This window comes from Fundulus heteroclitus, unplaced genomic scaffold, assembly GCF_011125445.2.
Source record: "Fundulus heteroclitus isolate FHET01 unplaced genomic scaffold, MU-UCD_Fhet_4.1 scaffold_157, whole genome shotgun sequence".
In the NCBI taxonomy this organism is placed as follows: domain Eukaryota; kingdom Metazoa; phylum Chordata; class Actinopteri; order Cyprinodontiformes; family Fundulidae; genus Fundulus; species Fundulus heteroclitus.
This window is the reverse complement of record NW_023396569.1, coordinates 112603-132563: the sequence shown is the minus strand read 5'-3', so window position 1 is coordinate 132563 and position 19961 is coordinate 112603. Positions and strand designations below refer to the sequence as shown.

At 39.1% G+C, this 19961-nt stretch overlaps 1 protein-coding gene across 4 annotated transcripts in view; it reads right to left on the bottom strand.

Moving 5' to 3' along the window:
• LOC105928135 (galactosylgalactosylxylosylprotein 3-beta-glucuronosyltransferase 1) overlaps positions 1-4250 on the bottom strand; it is a 69522-nt gene extending 65272 nt beyond the window's left edge. For 3 of the 4 annotated variants that reach the window (XR_004928465.1, XR_004928469.1, XM_036129330.1), the window contains exon 1: positions 4167-4250. The gene's annotated coding sequence lies outside the window, so the exon portion shown is untranslated. The remainder of the gene's footprint in view (positions 1-4166) is intronic. The other variant, XR_004928468.1, reaches the window with a different exon arrangement.
• Positions 4251-19961: the final 15711 nt, after the last annotated feature.

Below are 19961 nucleotides of genomic sequence, written 5' to 3'. Positions count from 1 at the left end.
GGTTCTATTGGACCTCAGTGCAGCATTTGATACTGTTGATCACTCCATTCTGTTAGACCGTCTGGAAAACTGTGTCGGCCTCTCTGGTACAGCTCTCAACTGGTTTAAATCCTACTTAAAGGACAGGGATTTTTTTGTATCAGTAGGTAACTTTACATCAGAGATGACAAAAATCACATGTGGGGTTCCACAAAGGTCCATCCTGGGTCCCCTCCTTTTCAATATGTACATGCTCCCTCTTGCTCAGATAATAAAAAACAACAACATCAGCTACCATAACTATGCAGACGACACACAGCTTTACATCACCATGTCACCAGGTGACTATGAACCCATTCAAGCACTGAGTAAATGCCTAGAAGAAATCAATACGTGGATGTGCCAAAATTTTCTTCAGTTGAGTAAAAACAAAACAGAAGTAATAACATTTGGACCAATAGAGGAGAGATCAAAAGTTAGCACACAGCTTCAGTCGCTTCAGCTAAAAACCACTAATCAGGTGGGTGTAGTGATGGACTCAGACCTGAACCTCCAAAAGCACCTAAAGACAGTTACGAGGTCGGCTTTCTATCACCTGAAGAACATTCCTAGGATTAAAGGACTGATGTCTCAGCAGGATCTGGAAAAACTAATCCATGCGTTTATTTTTAGTCGAATAGATTACTGCAACGGTGTTTTCACAGGTCTGCCTAAAAAGTGGATCAGACAGCTGCAGCTGATCCAGAATGCTGCTGCCCGCGTCCTCACTAAGACTAAGAAAGTAGAGCACATAACCCCAGTTCTAAAGTCCTTACACTGGTTCCCTGTATCTCAGAGAATAGACTTTAAAATACTTCTGTTAGTCTATAAATCCCTAAATGGCTTAGCACCTACATACATTACAGACTTGTTATCAGTGTATCAACCATCCAGACCACTAAGGTCTTCTGGCTCCAGCCTGCTCTGCATACCTAGAACCAGAACTAAACACGGAGAAGCAGCATTTAGTTCCTATGCTCCACTTATCTGGAACAAACTTCCAAAAAACTGTAAAAGTGCGGAAAGCCTGAGTTCCTTTAAATCAATATTAAAAACACATTTGTTTAGCATTGCCTTCAACTGTTCTAGTTAACTGAATCACCACTTTTTTGTTCTATTTTCTATCTACATTTTATTCCCACTTGCTTTTATTCTGTTTTAATTAGCTATATTTTAATCATGTAAAGCACTTTGCATTGTCCCTGTACTGAATTGTGCTATATAAATAAATTTGCCTTGCCTTGCCTTGCCTAAAGACTGTTCACTCACTGTTTGCTCCTGGAGAAGTTCTGCTCTGTGTCCTGGTGTCTCCAGAGAACTGCTAACCTGACTAGCCACCCTGGAGAAGCTCAGCTCTGTGCTACAGTGTCTCCAAAGATCTGCTAACCTGACTAGCCGCTCTGAGAAAGCTCTGCTCAGTGCCTTGGTGTCTCCAGTGATCTGCTAACTAAGCAGCACTTCACCTTCCTAGCCACCCAGCTTTTATGGACTCTCACTCCGGGCCGTCAGCTCCTGCCATCACCGACATCCCTGACCTTCTGCAGTCCTGTACCTCCGGTCTTTATCATCCAGCATACTTAATTTAAATAAAACTCTTAAACTTTAGTCCTGTGTGCGCTTCCTGAGTTCGTCGGTAAACAAAACCCTGACATGTTAGTGTTACAGATGGACAGTGTAGGAGAAAAGGGGAGCATGTTGCCCCCCCCCCTCTCTCTCTCTCTCTCACACACACATGACAGCAGACATTTTTGCATGTCAGTTTGCACCTGACTTTCAAATGTACTAAACCTAGACACAAACATAGACACAAAAACTGCACCCGGAACTTTGGTAAATCCCTTTGTGACTGGTGAGTAGTTACATTTGCATTCCCATAAGTTCTAATGACCTCCCATAGTTTGTTTGGTCATTAAAATGTGATCTACATATTCATGAAGGAATACATACAAAAATGTCAGCTGTTCCGCTCATTCTTCACCCGCAATGCTTTGCACCTGGTATAAAGATCAACTTTGTACATGCTAATTAGTTTGAAATTGTTTTAATATGTGCAAACCTTTTCAAGATCAGGCCTTCAGTGCTTAAAATGTAATGATTCATGACATGTGATCCAGTATTCAGCCAGACAAGCAGAGGTTCTAAAAAAGGCTTTTATATTAACATAGTGTAAAAACGGGCTGAAAACCAAAATGACCGTCGAGCCAAAAACAGACGGCAGCAAACAATTAGACCAGAGCCGATGAACGGCAAACTAAAAAACAAGAACGGGGTCAGGTAAACTCTGAATCATAGGACAGATAAGGTCAGGCAACAGGAAAGCAGTCCGAAACAGGCAGTAACAAAACAGGTAGTAAACAGGTCAGGCTCGCTCAGATCCTCGGAGACAAACAGGGTCAAAATCAACAGACAAAAAACAGGAACAGGGTTATGCTGGACAGAGACTCACCCGAATGCGCAGAAAGATGATCTGGCACTGATGACTGGTCTGAACACAGTTTATATGGAGGTGTAAACAGGTGAAACCGGTGAGAGATGATTGCAGGCGGGGAGGAGCTGAGCAGGTGTGCAGAATGAGTAATCAGACCAGGCATCAGTGCCGAGATCCTAGCAGAACTCAACAACAAGCCAGAGACAGAACATAAACAAAAATAGAAATCAAACGGGAAAGATCCCAAAACAGAAAACTAAACAGTGGCAGAGACTCAAACTATTACATAAAATCCTCCAATTTCATTATCTCTGCTCCCTGTAACCTCACAGCTACACTAGAGTCTCTAGCAGATAAGGTATTGTAAGAGGGGCATAACTATTCATGATACTGTACGTATTTTGCTATATATAGGTATTTTCCTTCATTAAATAACTGATATAGCACTGTAGGTACTTTAGAGGAGTCAGCGTGTTACCTCCTATGGGACAATAATGCTGCTTTAGCAGCAAACACTTCTGTTCATTGATCTGCTTCTGAACCATTCCCTCTGCTTCAAGCCAGAGTTTACGTAGAACCAGAACCAACTTTAAAGGGTTCTATATCCTCCACAAATATTCTGACTTCAAGGCACTTTATACAATACATCAAGTAGACAGTAGGGCACACAGATATCCCCCCACCACTGCCCAAACTCCCCTCTCCCTCAAATAAAATCAATCCTGCATTAGTAGTTCAAAGGGTAATAATTTACTTCCATCCATCCATCCATCCATCCATCCATCCATACATACATACATACATACATACATACATACATACATACATACATACATACATACATACATACATACATAATGATTTACTTATCTGAGCTAATGTTAGTTCTGCTAAGAGATATAGATTAAACACAAACTAGTGTAGAATTAATAAGCTATGGTATTTCCGCTGGCCCATTGAACAAAGCTTTAGCTTAATGCAGATCTTACTTCTAGAGTTGCAATGAGGACATTTTGTGATTTATTGCTTAATGGATGGATAAGTAAATATAACCTAAATCTGACTGCCTTTAGGCTTCACAACAAATGTAATAATGACACAATACCAAATGATCAGATTTTATTATCTGCCCAAAGTATAACAGCCTTGAAACAGTAATTCAGAACTATAAATAAGTACAAAAACCCGTTTTTAGAAAAAAAAGAAGTGAACAGACAATTCCAACTGTTTTAACTGTAAGGTTTTGTATACGAAGCAGAATTCTTAAAGGTTTAAATGGTACCTACCGAAGATGCATCCTAATTCATGTCAGCATTTTGAGTAAAGAGTTTGCAACTGACACACTTGCACCAAAATCTTGCAAATTACTTTTAAAATACTGAGATTTCACAGCTGCTGAGGAGAGTCCACATGAAAAGCTGCACTATGACTGTTATAGACCAAAGAATGGAAAAACAGAGCCTAATCAGTCACAATTTCACATAACAGGAAGGAACATGCATATTTTAATCCTCTGCTTTCTCAGGGCTTTTCTTGTGATTTTAAAAGTTGTCTATAGTTAAACTCAAAGGTTTGGCTACATATCCTTTTGTTTTTACTTTAATTAGACCATTTCTGATATTATACAAAACCCATGCAAACAGTTAGAGAACATACATACTCCTTCAATGCTGCAGAGTTAAAATCAAAACTCAAAGGAGAAGAAATGAAGGTTGCCTACCTTAATTGCAGGCTGAAGCAGCTCAGCAATCACGACCCTGCATGCTGCTTCCTCTTCTGCTGTCTCTATTGCCGAATAATCTTATGAGGGAACGTTTTGCACACATTTTGCTGCAGTTGGTGTCGTTCACCACAGACGCTGCATCCCTGAATGAATGGATGTGTGAGTAGGTGGTGGGAATGGGACGCTCACTCTGTGCTCCAGCGCTCTCAGACTGAGATATTTGAGAGGGCAGCTTATTTGGCATCACAGTCACTCTCTCCCTCCCTCTGTTTTACCCTCCTCCCATCGCTCCTCTTCCATATCTTCTTCCCTCTTGTCTGTTGCCACCAGCGCCCCTCATAACCAATGATCTACTTCATTTTGGCTTGCTGCTATGAATGCCAGTGTGTATTATTCCAGCAAAAGTGTAACAGAAAGAGGCATACGTACATGTGTGTTTTAAAGGGTCGGGGAGTGCATCTGCTCCAAGGGAAGGCCAGTAGTCTTAGACATGTAGAAGAGGCTGTCTACTAGCCAAACACAGGAACAGAGAGAGAAGGCTCAGCTTGTGCTGGAAACTGGGTGCACATTCTCAGTAGAATAAGTTGCCACTGATAAACACAGCATCACCTTTAAAACATGTGGGAAACAATTACATTTGTGACAGTGACGAATCACCTCTTTTTAGTCATTAACTGTTACTTTTTGTCTTTTAGAGAGGTGTGGCATTTAGCAGAAATGCTAAGCCACTGAAGATGATCCACCAACTTGACTTAACCTTTCCTGGATAATGGATTGTGGCTGTGCATTGGGTGAAATCTAAGTACTTGAAAGTAATTTAAACACGTAGGGTTTTGACTGTAAAAGCTACAAATTAAATGTATTTCTCTTACAGAACTTTAATTCGTCATGATCGGAAATTTTCCTTTCTCACCTAGAAAGTGATGAAGTAACGTCCGTGAAATCAGAAAATTAACCTTTGGACTGTTTTATCACTTGTCAAAACACACGTATATTACATGTGCAAAATCCCAACAAAAACGTTTGATGAATGTGAATGATGCAAAACTTAAAATTTCACATGTTAAAATCACATCTGGGTTATGTGAAACATGCGAGAAAAGTGTGTGAAGTAAAATGGTTATATGTTTATCATGTGAAAACCCCAAAATAACATTTGATTTGCAAGTCAAACCTGTAAGTTTTATGTCATCTGGATGTGAAACCTAACGGGTTGCATGTGATGATGTGAATAACATACATGATGTGAAAATCATAGATTATGTGATTCACAAGTGTAAGTCATACTGTCACATTTAAAGTCCATGTGATTCCCATGAAAAAGTCATAGGATTACATGCCATCATCATATGAACCCCACAAATGACATGTGGTTTACATGTGAAATCTATAAATTTCCTGTAATTCCCATTTAAAACGAATGGGACTGCATGTTGTGATCATATGAAACCCATAAAATATGAGTGAAGGTTATGTGAAACACATTGGATTACGTGTGACCTCTAGGGCCAGCCCATAGGACATTGATGGGAGGCTGACCATCTTGTGACCTGGTGCAGGGAGAACAACCTGGAGCTCAGCGCTGTAAAAACAGTGGAGATGGTTGTAGAATTCAGGAAGAACTCAGCCCCAGCTACCCCCATCACCCTCTGTGACTCCACCATCAACACTGTGGAGTCTTTCCGCTTCCTGGGAACTATCATCTCTCAGGACCTAAAGTGGGAGCTGAACATCAACTCCCTCACCAAGAAAGCCCAGCAGAGGATGTACTTCCTGCGGCAGCTGAAGAAATTCAACCTGCCAAGGACAATGATGGTGCAGTTCTACTCCTCCATCATTGAGTCCATCCTCACCTCCTCCATCACCATCTGGTACGCTGGTGCCACCGCTAAGGACCAGGGCAGACTGCAGCGTGTCATCCGGTCTGCAGAGAAGGTGATTGGCTGCAATCTTCCATCTCTCCAGGACCTGTACGCCTCCAGGACTCTGAGGCGTGCAGGGAAGATTGTGGCTGATCCCTCGCACCACAGTCACAGACTATTTCAGACACTTTCATCTGGCAGGAGGCTGCGGTCCATCAGGACCAAAACCTCACGCCACAAGAACACTGCCCACCCCCCCACCCCCCGTTCAGGACTTACAAGCTTCTGCTTTACATTAACGTACAGTTTACTGAGTGTATAGCTTCTGTATATATATATATCCATTTTATTTTTATTTTATTGTATTTTTACTTTTGTCTGCACCATCAACACCAAGTCAAATTCCTTGTAAGTGCAAACCTACTTTGCGATTAAACTTGATTCTGATTCTGATGTGAAACCCACATCATACATATGTAATGTCGAATGTGTAAACCATACCTTGAATGTTACCATATGTAGGCCCCAGGCAGAGGGAAGAAGAAAAAGAAGATAAAGTAATAAAAATTCTATTGTCAGCTTCAGTCATTGAATAGATCATTGCATCTAAAGAGGCTATTTAAATCAGGGGTCTTCCACCCTGGTCCTCAGGATCCAGGTCCTCCATGTTTTACTTGTCTCTGCTCCACCACACCTGAATCATATGATAGCATGACCTCCTCAGCAGCCATCAAAGGCATACAGAGGCCTGTTTATCACCCATTTATTTAGGTTAGGTGTGCGAAGGAAAGGAAACACCTAAAACATGGAGGACAGTAGACCCTGAGGACCAGTGTTGAAGACCCCTGAGTTAAATCAACAAACAAATCATTTAAGAAATGTTTTGGCTGACAACGTTACGTGACTTGAGTTAAGGTTCACTCCAATCAATGCATGCATTTCTCTCAGTCAGCAGACTTCTGGTTTGCAACTTTTTTGCTGAATAACTTTTTATCTACAAACCACACTTTCCTGATTATTTTCAGTGTCAGCTAAAAGTAGAAGGTTAACTTTCAGCCAAATGTGTGGGTAATTAAAAAACACAAGGTTCCACATCTGCTGCTCCTTTACAAACTTTCGGTAGTCCTTCCAGACTACCGGTGTTTATACAAATGAGGGATCGTCTGATTGAAGCCCCTGTTTCAACTAGCTGGATTATTTTTATGGACAATGCTCTGGTTAGCGTTGCCACTCCCTTTTTCTCATTACAGACTCTGGCTGCTCTGCCTTATCTGTTGTTTACCTGCAGTTTTTGGAAACATTTTCCCTCTAAAAGTCCTAAGCACCAGGCACAACCAGGACCTCTGTCATTAAAGGATCATATGTGGCTTTAGCAATGGATGCGACACCTGGAACAACAAGGCTGCCTCCGAAAGGCTGTTCTGCACCACATAAAATGCATATGGGGAGAGGTCTTTCTGATCCCTAAGTACTCTAAAATTTTTGGAGGTTAAATATTATCAATATTATCAATATTAAATATTATTTAGCTCCTTTAGTGCCAGACTAAAACACCCTGCCTGTAAAAAGGAGCGCTACCGTAGGTCATTCATCCCTGCTGCAACCAGATTATACAATGCTGCACTGTAACTGTGACCATAACCGTTATTAGTAATATGCAATAACTAATGTACAATAATATGCAACTCATGTAAATTTAATCTCTGGACTATACATATAACTGTATAACAGTTACAATTACTGTAACAAGTGTTTTGCAGTAACTACGTGCAATAATGTGCTGTGCTTAATTCCTGCTGCTACCTGATCATAGCTTTATAAGTGTAACTATTAGAGTAACGACTGCAACCATGCACCATAGCTGCAACAATAACTGTAATAACTTATGTGCAATAAGCTATTTAAACAAGGTGCTACAATCCGTGCATTAAGCCTGTGCAATAATCCTGTATAAACTGTATAAACTGTGCAATAAGCCTGTGCAATAGTCCTGTATAAACTGTATAATAACATATGTGCAATAACATATTATACATAGGAGTGTACAGAATTGTATATTGTATATAGCTGTATAACTGTATCTAACTGATTCTACTTACCTACTTTGACACCTTCTTCTGACTTTTGACTATTGAGCCGATGGGACAAGTGAATTTCTCCACTGTGAGATCAATAAAGCTTATCTTATCTTATCTTATTAGCTATCCACAAAACACTGAAGTTTGATATGTATCACAGCGATATTGGTAATGGTGGAGGCTTTACAGTGAATCAATCTGGCACAGCTACCCAAGGGCAGTAGAACAGCAGTGGTTAATTTCACATGTTTGTGCATCTATAGGGACTTTTGTTGATGTTAATTAAGTGTGTTATGTAAAGCAATATGTCTGTTGGCTGCTGTCCATTATAAAGATGTTTTACTCAGAAGTGCTGTCCTGCTGTCAAGCCACAACACAGCAGTAACCTCATGGTGCATTAAAGTGTATGTCAAATATTTGACTCACTCACTGAAGATTTTCTTTCAACTGTTTTATTATATTATAAGAAAAAACCTCCAATCAAATATAAAATTGGGCAGTTTTTAACAAGCTAAAAGTATAAAACACCCAGACTTGATAAATAACTCATAAAACAAATGGTTATAAAGGGGACATATTATGCTTTTAGATCCTTCTGTTTCATATTTAAATCATTTAGCTCCATAGCAAGGACAACACCACAAATATATCAGATTAAAGGTTTATTAGAAGAAGGGGTGGAAGAGATGGATGAACGGGAAGTGATGACTGGGTTATCTGGGGAGACTTAGTTGAAGGCTTGGGTGGCTAAAGACCCAGGAAGCTAAGACCCACGGGGTGCAGTCTTCTAGAAATGGCTTTTCCAAGCCCACTTAGGACCCCCCAGATGGAACCTACAATAAACATAAGAGGATAAAGGATGAGGAAATAAGGATGAGGTCAAATGCAAACGAGACACTTCACACTCCACCTTCCCTTCAGGTCGCGGAGCGTTCCACTTCACCCTGTTAGGTCATTTTTGTAGTATGCGGAAGTATGGGGCAAAAAATTGAAAATTGGTTGAAACACTGATCTTCACTGTGGGCAATGAGACTTGAGCACTCTTGGTCTTTCTCATCATTTCGATGAAATAAAAATTCTGTTTACTGAGGAAATTTGTTTTGTTCAACATAAGAATGAAATCAGCAAATCTCCTAATTGTGTTGTCTTCATTAGTTACTCTTGAGCTGCACTTGTTTTATCACCCTGTCATGGCCAGTGTCCTTTTCTATACTGCAGTGTGTTGATGAGACAGTCCAGTAGGACTTTCCATAGACCCCACTTAGCCGCACTCTAATCCACTCGGCTCGCATTTTCCCATGATATTGCAAATGAAAACGTTCCTTTGGACTGTTCATTATCTAATGCAGGGTTCTCATTAGCCAGCTTGTAATCAGTCATTAGCCTCATCCTATGGCAGTAGGAAAAGGGTTAAACACAGACAATGCCTCTTTTTCATCAGGCATTATGGCTTTCAAAGAAGTGTTTTTCAGTTGAAAGCTTTGTCTGTGTATCCAGGACATTTTGTGCCTTTCAAAGGCTGTGAAATGGCAGTGGGGCCCTGTCCTTGGACAGGACATTGAATCAACCTTTTATTGCCTAGACATGCTCAACTTGTATGTGACTGAGAAGAAAAAGGCTTTTTATATTGAGGGGCAGCAAAGATATAATAAAGTTTGTGTATGTTTTTTAGGGATATAGGCATGTACAGCAATATATAGATTTTTTTTTTTTTTTTTAACCAGGGAAAAGCTAAAATGAGTTTCGTGAGGTGGGAAACATGTCTTTTTTTTAACTCAGTAGATTTTCATGCTTAACCTAAAATAAAATGCTTATAACAACTACACCAAGCTATATATAGTAGCTTTTCAGTTTGATTTAAAGCAAGTATTTCAAATTGTTAAAAAAAGGGCCAAAACTGAGGGCAGGGTTTCAAAACAAACTTGAGTGTAAAAAGAACTGTGTTGTTTGGATTTATCAAGATGAATATTCATGCCTGGATTTTTTTTTCCTTTGAAGCGATTTCTTTATTATATGTTTTTTTAAGTTACTGTCAAGAGTCCTTATTTACCTAATGTGTTTTAACAGATTGGTGCTGTTTGCTGTGTCATCAATGTTTTGAATTTACAAAAGCAGACTTGATAACTTAATCCGGCAGGGTGACAGCTTCCACCAGCGGTTGGCAACATAAAATGTATGTTGATCAAATAAGATGGCAATACACTCAGAAACAATCTGTTGTGATAGCATGTTTGACATCCTCTGATTTGACATCATATTACACAAATATCATCATTTTTAGTTTGAATGACAATTTTCTGGGTTAGAATATGTCCTACAAAAAGTCAAAATTGTCCATAAATGTCCAGGCAAAACCAGGTATAGATTTAGTGTCAAATCTAAATTTGTTTGATAATATTTTATTTTAGAGGGCATGATTGATTCTACTTAGCACTTTTCTAGTCAAACCGATTACTCAAAGTGCTTTACACTACAGCCATTTTCACACAATTGCACTCACTAACTTGCACACGTCCATACAGTGATCACAGAGTGATAGGCAACTTGAAATTAAATGCCTTGCCCAGGGGAACATTGACATGTGATAGGAAGCTGGAATCAAACTTCTAACCTTCTGATTGCAAGATAACTACTTTACCAACTGAGCAACAGTTAACATGGCTGTTCACTAAAGTGAACAGCCATGTTGACTAAAGACATCTTGACATCTTGGTGAGTGAGAGCCCTGCTCATCAAATAGGATGCAACAACAAGGTGAAAGCACATCTGTTTTTACAAGCATGATCCAATACAAACGGAGAGGATATAACTCTTGATAATAATTGTTTAATAGACTTATAAAAATGCCTAAGGTTATATTTATCATGTATATTTATTTAAAGCTGCCACCTGCCTGTTGAAAAAAATTGCACATATTTAAAAATTATAAATATCTTTGCTCAAGAGTGGAAACAGATATTTCTTAAAGGAACAATGAGCGAGATTTCATTATTTCAGATAGAACTTAAAAAAAGTTTTGTGAAGAGCTAAAAGTACCTTTTTAGATAGAATACATGGTATGACGTCACACACCATTTGTCTGTATTGCCCTCCAGTCTCTTAGTTACAAAGCCAGGTTTGCATGTATGTGTGTGTGAAAAGCTGCCACTCAGGGCTTGGACACTCCTTCCCCATAAAATGTCTGTGTTCACTTGCGTATGATCAGGACCCGCAGACGCAGACAATCAGGACCCATTATTATAAAAAAAAAACAACAGCCTATGGCAAAGAAATTGTCAGATGAGGAAAGAGACAACACAAGTTCTAATGAACTCCTTTTCTCATCTGTATCTGAGATTTTCTGCAAGTCGGTGTCATTTCTGGGTTACGAGGAAGCCAATCCTGGAGATGCTGCTGTTGTATGAGGGTAGTAGTTCAGGCTTGAAATTATGATTTTTGCAGAACAACAGACATTTTTCTTTTATGCAAACAAAGTGAACATTGTCTTTGTGTCATGATTTTGGAGGTTGTTGCTGGACCAAAGCACAGACAGGAATTTGGGAGCTGCATGGTGAGTTTCTAAAACATTTTAATTAAATGGACAAAATGAACTTACAAAGACTAATAGGAGGCAGGACACGGAGGATGACAGGGATTATTGGAGCAGAAAGCAGGAAGCATAAGGGAGGATCTGACAAATGTGCAGGCAGTCAGGGAGAAAAGACAATCAGAAAATCTAACCAGCCAAACAGGAAATAATGACGAATCTAATACCTAACTAATACTACAAGATTGATAGAAGTAACAGAAACTGGAGGAAAGTAACTAAGATAAGCATGACCCAGAAACATAACAAAATCAAAACACAAAAATCAAAGGATCATGACACTGTGGTGATATCAAGAAAGCATCTTGGTAACAAAGCCTGTACAGCTCAAAACTTGAACAGCACTTTGGGAAGGGACATGTGTTGTTTCTATCCCACTGTAGAGCACAAATCTGTAAATATGTCATCACCTCTATTTTCTGCTTTAGCTATAAATTCCACAAAAATACGGTATTTTCACACATTTTAATGTTGTTAATATTATTATGGCAATTTAGCAAATCATTTTAAAAAAAGGATGAAATTCTTCACACTGGATTGAATAAAGCTGTTTTTGAGTTAAGGTTTGACCACATGGTCTGAACCTAGATGAAATATAGAGGTCTAAATAATAGTGTTTGGAAATAATATTAAATCATACATAAATGGGGTCTATGTGTAATTTCTAAACTGAGATCAGATTTATTACTTCAGCTAAAATAGGGTGTCTATCTGACTTACTGACATCCATACATTGCTTGAAGGATTTCTTCACTTTTCAATATGACATTTGTTTACTTTGGACAAGATAACTATTACTGATATCTTCAACAAACCTCTTTTTTAAAAAAAAGGAACAAAAACAATTGTCTATCCCGTTAAATTGCTCTAAAGAGCTAGGGCACAGAAAACTCCGATATAATAACTTAAATTTCTAATGCCACATGTTGCTTTATTTCAAGAAATGTCTATACTTAAATAACAAGGTATTATATGTTTTCACTAAAATCAACATACACTATGGCAGTCAGTGAAAGAGAATGGAGGTAGAAAGATAGGGTCAGGAGAGCACATTAACCTAACTTTTTCTTGTTATCCAAAGGTCGGCACAGACTGCTGGTTCACCCTTTTTAGACATGCATTATTTTTTTTTATTAACACATTGCACATTATGCAATGTCATACATACTGTTGTATATGGGTTTTCCAAAAAGTAGAATAAACAGAAAATCAAAACAATGAAAGAATGGCTGACAATTTGTGAGAAAGCAGTGGTTTAAAACTTACGCACACAGCTTTTGGAAACTTTTCACGACAGAACCTCATCATCTCAGTCTTTTTCATGTGCGTATTCTTGTTATCATATCTCTGAAATATTTTCTTTTTCTGTCGCTCTCTAAGGTGTAAAGTAGGCCAAAGTGCCTGGGGACCTGTGAGTTCTTTGACAGCTTCCAGATCTCAGAGAAGCTGCTCCCCAGAGGGGTGAAGGTAATATTTAGGGCAAAATCCTGCACAGTGATTTTTGCAGCAGAAAATACATATATCTACAGACATCAGTATAGGGATGAATTATGAAGAAGATTAAGCTATTGGAATTTGAGAAAGGAAAAGTATACTGATTAATCCATGATCGAGCTTCTCAGCTGCATTATTCTTTTCAGTAGATGGCTTGGCGTTCAGCATACAATGAGTTGTTTTTAGTACAGTAAAAATAATTCCGAAATAATACTACTGCCCTCCTATTATTCTTGCTGATACCTCTGCTACCAGCCAACAGCTTAAAAAAACTGTGGCTATGATGGTAAAAGGCAGAGGAAGAAAGAACAACGAGAGGGAAGTCAGACAGGAACAAAGAACTGTCTGAGCCAAGCTGAATGGCCATGCATTTTGTCCATGTGGGTCTCAATGAGCAACTCGCACAGTGTGTCAATTCAGCTGGCTCAAAGAGTCGGAAAGAGACAGTTTCCTAAACTGGCAAACAAATCACTTCAAAAGCTTAATTAATATTCTGCACACGATTCTCTGCTCTTTGTGCTGTAAAATGAACAGCAGAATAAAACCAGACATAGGTTAAAGGTGCAGATGTTAGTTTTCCTGGTTTTCTCACCATTGATCGGTGTTTTTGGTTCTGGTTATTATTTTGAGTAATCCCTATATATATATATATATATATATATATATATATATATATAGCCACTTAACCAAGTTACCTATTGAAGTGTGCAGTGCATATATGTATGATGTATGCATGTGAGTGTGATTTAGTAAATATGGGTGCAAATCTGCTTTGAGTGGTCAGTGTGATTATAAAACTGCTAGATAAATTCAGCCCATCTACTTTTAGTTGAAACCAAACATTTAGTAGTTTTCAGAAAAACTACTAAATGTAGTGGCTTGCCAAGGGATACATTGAGGTGTGTCACAATCCTCCAACTGTAAGACAACTATTGTACCCACTGAGCCATTGTCACAACGAGGCACAGGGAACAGGCTGTATCCAAACAGAACAAAGCTAGACACAAGCAAGCAATAAAGAAATGCAGAGAGTTACAACGCAAAAAAAAAAAGAACAACAATAACTTATTTGTATATTTTTGCATGTTGTTTATAGCCACGTTCATGCACACATTTTTTTTTTAAAGCCTGGAAAAAGGTTTTAAATTTCCAGGTCATTCCAGAGTCTTACACTTTGCTTGCAACTGGGGAAGGAGCTTAATACCCTTGAAAGAGAACTGTTTAGCACAGCTTGCATGTGCTGACACTGTAACTCCAGGGTCCTTCATTTGACAATATTCAGTCTTGGTTTATCAACTACAGAGACATCAAATTAATAAGCATTAAAGTATGGTTTATGGGTTGGGTTTCTACAATGTTTTCAGTGTGTAAAAACACATCCTCAAAATGGTGATCTGCACCGCATTATCTACTTTCAGCAGTTATCACCGGTTATTGCAGCCGTAAGCTGCAGAAAATAGGGCAACATTGCTCCCTCTGCCTTTACACCCGTTGGCTCCTATGTCAGCCTAGAGGAGGATGCGCTCCAGCACGTGATTAGGCGGAAAGATATTTCAGATGGTTATTCTCAAAGTGTTTGTGCAAGCAGGTCTCTTAATAACTGGTGTTTATCGTCACTTGTTTTAGAGCCCAAATAAGCAATTTCACTTTCAGAAACAAGTTAAAAAAAATGCAACCTGCAACTCATGAAATTTACAAGCTAGTTTAAAAAAAAGAAGCCCAAAGTTTCATGAATTAAGTGGACTTGGCAACAGTGAGCGCAGGTCTGTTTTGCTACAGTCTCTAGCATTCTTGGATCTTCGGAAAGTGCGAGGGTAAAAGAAACACAGTCTGGAGAGCGCTGTGGGGAAAAAACCTTAGGAAACAGTGTGTGTGTTATGACGCGCAATTAACGCGCAACTAAAAAATTGCCGCCGTTATGGTCTAACAAAGTTAATGCGTTGGTAACGCATTAAAACTGACAGCCCTAATATATATATATATATATATATATATATATATATATATATATATATATATATATATATATACATACATGTTTGTGTGTGTGTGTGTGTGTGTGTGTGTGTGTGTGTCATGGCAGTTGAGTGTCAGAAGTTTCTTTAATTAGCCCAATAATGACGCTGACGACAAGAGGTGAAAAAATAAGGGCAGATGAAGATGAAGGAAAAACTCAGCCCTTGGCCTCAGCAGGCTAGCGAAGAGGTTAGGTGGGAGTACAGAGTTCAGTGTATGCAGGATTTTGCCTGGCTAAGGAGGGAGGATGGAAAAATGTTCTACCAAATATGTAAAAAAGCTAATATGAGGAATGGATTTGTCAGAGAATGCAAGAACATGCAGAAATCAGCATTAACTGACCATAAAAGTTGCCACAGCCACCTGGATGCTTCAAGAGTGCTTAACCAGAGTGTGGTTATGATAAAGCATGTGGAAAAGTTGTAGCACAGGGTTGTGCTACATATGGCTAAACAAACACCCCGAGCCACCTGTATCCGTTGCGCATACATACACACACCATGAGTCAGTCAGTCAGATGGAGGAGGTCTTAGCGGAGACCATAACCAGTGATATCGATGACTGCATCGCCAACAGCAGATATGTTGGAATAATAGTAAATTAAACCATTAATATCACAGTGGAGAAAAATGCTAATTACATACCTGACACTTCAACAGAAATGGTAGCCTGAAACTGTGTTTTTCAGCAATTACGCAATTCCCTTTGGCACTGCTGAATCCATCACAACAAAAATAAAAGATGTGCTGTGGGGTCGAAATGGCATTGGTTGGTGGACTTGGAAGTGATGGAGCCAATGGTATGGTGGGTTGAAAGGCCGGAGTTTCACAGCAGTTGTGCCGGAATGACGGTCCCTTCCTCATAAACACAGACTGGTGCAGCTGATCCACTGGTGCGGATGGAGCACATGCTGCGGGATTTCCTACCACTGAAGTGGGTGCTCGCAGGATTAGGAAACCCCTCGTTCAGACAGAGTTGCCGCCTTCTGATTCAAACCTCCCTGATTTCAAACCTTTGGCTGAAGTGGCGCTTGTAATTTCAGTTTCCAGTGTGGCAGCAGAGCGTGGTTTAAATCTCCAGAACATCAAAACAGCCATGAGAAGTCATCTGTCCGATGAGAAAGTCCAGAACTTCATTAAAAATAGTCTCTGCAGCAGTCCTACTTGAGAATTTTGATTACGCACAAATGGGCACACAATTCAAGTCTATACAGATCAGGAGGAAGGTGTGAGACTGTAAGTTTAGGCAACAGGCAAACAGTTCATGTCAGGGTTCAGTTTTTTCCTGCTTCACCCTGGACTTTTTTAGCACCTTCCATCTCCTATGCAGCCCTGTTCCACTCCATGCTTAATCAGTTCCACCTTCTGCAATAATCAAGCCAGCCTCATTCCACCTTTCCAACCTCCTATATAAGCTCACTTCAGTCTGCTCTTTCCCACCGGTTCGTCTTCACCCAAACCTCGTCTGCCAGTCAGAGCGTTTCCCACGTCCCTCATCCACCACAACTCAGCTTCTTCAATAAAGGTTCTTAAAACGTGTCTCCGTGTGTGGCTGAATTCGGCTTCAAATCCACAAATCCTGACATTTCATATTTAATTATTCATTGTTCATATGTAGCTACTGGGGCCACACAGTCAGTTGTTTTTGTTACTGCAGAAAAAAGTTACTTAATTTCTTCTGTTTGATGTGTGTATCCACGGTGTTATTTGTTCAGCTTGTTTAGACTGAATTTAAAATGGTTTAAAATAAAATCCTATTGATATGCCACTATTATCATTAAAAAATTAAAGGGACCGTTAAAAATAGATTATGTCCCTGTCAGTCAAAATGACAGATGACGAATAAGACTACCACAAACTATGATATATATACATCTATAATATATAGATGTATGTATATTATATATTTTTTTAACTGCTCTCTCACCCACCCCTCATACTCCTGAGCAGGTCGGGTCTGTCCAGTTTCCAAGCTAGAGTCTTCTGCCAGAAGCCTGGGAGCTTGAGGGTTGTTCTTAGGATCTTAGCTGTTCCTAAAATTGCGCTTTGCTGGACTGAGATAACAAATTTTTCTCCAGGTATCTCTTGGAAGCCACTTCTCCAGAGTGGGGGTTATTGCAGCGAGTGCTCCAATGATCACAGGCACTACTGTTGTCTTCACCTTCCAGACTCTTACTAGTTCTTCCCTGAGCCCTTGGTATTTCTCCAGTTTCTCATGCTCTTTTTTTTCTGATGTTTCCATCAGTCAGGATGGCCACATCGATCACAACGGCTGTCCTCTGCTGCTTATCAATGATCACAATGGACAGCCTGAGAGGCTGCTTTTATCTTTATTTTCCTTCCTAGTTTTAGTTAAGTTTCACTAACCTGGTAGAGAGGATTTGTTGATTGAAATATAGTGCTAATTCAGATAAACAGCATTCTATAGTGATGTTCTCTGGATGTTCATTTCATTACTGTTAATAAATTCTTGAACTTGAAGTAAAGTTGTCATTCATTTATTCTATGTGTGTAGAGTTTGCTGTTAAAAAACGGCAGTGTTCAAATCATCCCTTTCAACTATTGTCCTGATATCAGCTCTTGGTCTGATATTTACCCAACAATACCTAATAGACAGAGAGTTATTTATTAAACATTAAAAATAAATAACTTTAAACAGTGTGTAATTGCATAACAGTATGTAGGCAAGTAGTTGCTGTGCCTCCTACCGCACCAGCAAAGGTTGCACTCATATTCCCAGGTCTATTTTCTTCAGGCTCAAGGCCTTAGCTCATCATCCAGTGCATGGAACCTTGCCTGTACAAAACACGACCATGCTGTTAGTAACACTATATATATATATATATATATATATATATTATACAGTTGTGTTCGAAATAATAGCAGTGCCTTTAGAAAACTGAGTAGAAATGTCAAAATTCTTCAAAGAATTGTACTTTAATGAACACAGATACATTGGGGACACAGTACATTCTATTCCAAAGCAAAACAATTGCGCAAAGTCATCAAAACTTAAATAATAATAATAATATTTCAAATAAAGTAAGAAATGGCATGTTCAAAGAATAGCAGTGTTGCCATCTTTCCTTGGAAACTCAAAAAATGTACTGTACAAACAAAGAAATTCTTGATAAGTGAACCTAGCTGAGTATCCTAAACTAATATTTGTTGCAAAACCACGGTTTCTGATGACTGCTTCACATCTGTGGTGCATGGAGTCAACCAACTCTGGCATCGTTCCACAGGTATTGCAGCCCAGGATAATTGCACTGTATTCACAATTCCTCAGCGTTTCTTGGTTTTGCCTCATGCACTGCACTTTTTATGTCAGCCCACAAGTTTTTCAATGGGATTAAGGTCCGGGGATTGTGCTGGCCACTCCATCAGGTTGAATCTTGTTCATCTGGAACCATGCTTTTGCTCGCTTGCTGGTGTGTTTGGGGTCATTATCCTGTTGAAAGGTCCACCTCAAAGGCATTTCCTCCTCAGCATATGGCAGCATGACCTCTTCCAGGATCCTGATGTACTGGAACTGATCCATGATCCCTTGTATGCGGTGAATCGGACCAACACCATAGTATGAAAAACATCCCCATATCATGATGCTTGCACCACCATGCTTAATGGTCTTCAGTGAGTACTGTGGCTTGAATTCTGTGTTTGCAGGGCGTCTGACATACTGCCTGTGACCCTTAGACCCAAAAAGAACAATCTTGCTTTCATCTGTCCACAGATATTATGCCATTTCTTTTCAGGCCAGTCACTGTGCTCTTTGGCAAATGGTAAACGCTTCTGCACATGTCTTTTCTCAGCAGTGGGACTTTGCGGGGGCTTCTTGCTGGAAGGTTAACCTCAGTAAGACGTCTTCTGATTGTCACAGTACTCACTGTCAACTGAAGGTCTTGCTTGATCCCTCTTGGATCCCATCATTGGCTGAGTCTTCGCCATTTTGGCTATTCTTCTGTCCATTCGAGGGTTTTCCTTTCTTTTTCTTCCTCGTTTTCAGTTTTTTGCTCCCATTTCAGGGCATTTGAGATCATTTTAGCTGAACAGCCAATGATTTCTGCACCTCTTTGTATGTTTTCCCTTCTTTAATCAATTTTTTTTTATTAGGAAACGCTCATCTTCAGAACAGTGTTTTGAACGACCCATTTTCCTTGTTTTTTCAGGACAAATGCACAGCCAGCATGCCAGTTGTCTTGATCCTTAAATACGGATCACCTGTTAACACCCTTTTTCCCAGAATACCCTCCCTAATTGATGCCCTCTCTAATTGAACTCACCACTGCTATTTTTTGAACACACCCTTTTCAGTTAATCATTCAATTCACAGAATCCACAGTATGCATGGCTGTCCTGTTGGGTTTGTTGGTTTTCTATACCTTTATTTACCCCCCAGAAACTTATCTGGGGTATAGAGTTTGAAATGTTAATAACACCAGTGATTTTCTTGCTGCTGTTGAGGCACTGCTATTATTTCGAACACAACTGTATATATATATATATATATATATATATATATATATATATATATATCTATATATAATATATATATATATATATATCACCAGCAAAGCCACAAATTTCTATTATCAAAATAATATTTTTTCTTCATGTACATGAGCAAATAGTTAAATATCAACATAGTTAAACTTTAACAATGTAATTTTTTTTACACCAATAATAATTTTACAGGAATCATCAACAAGAGTATTCTTTCCATATACATCCATATTAATTTGTTATTCACAAGTTAT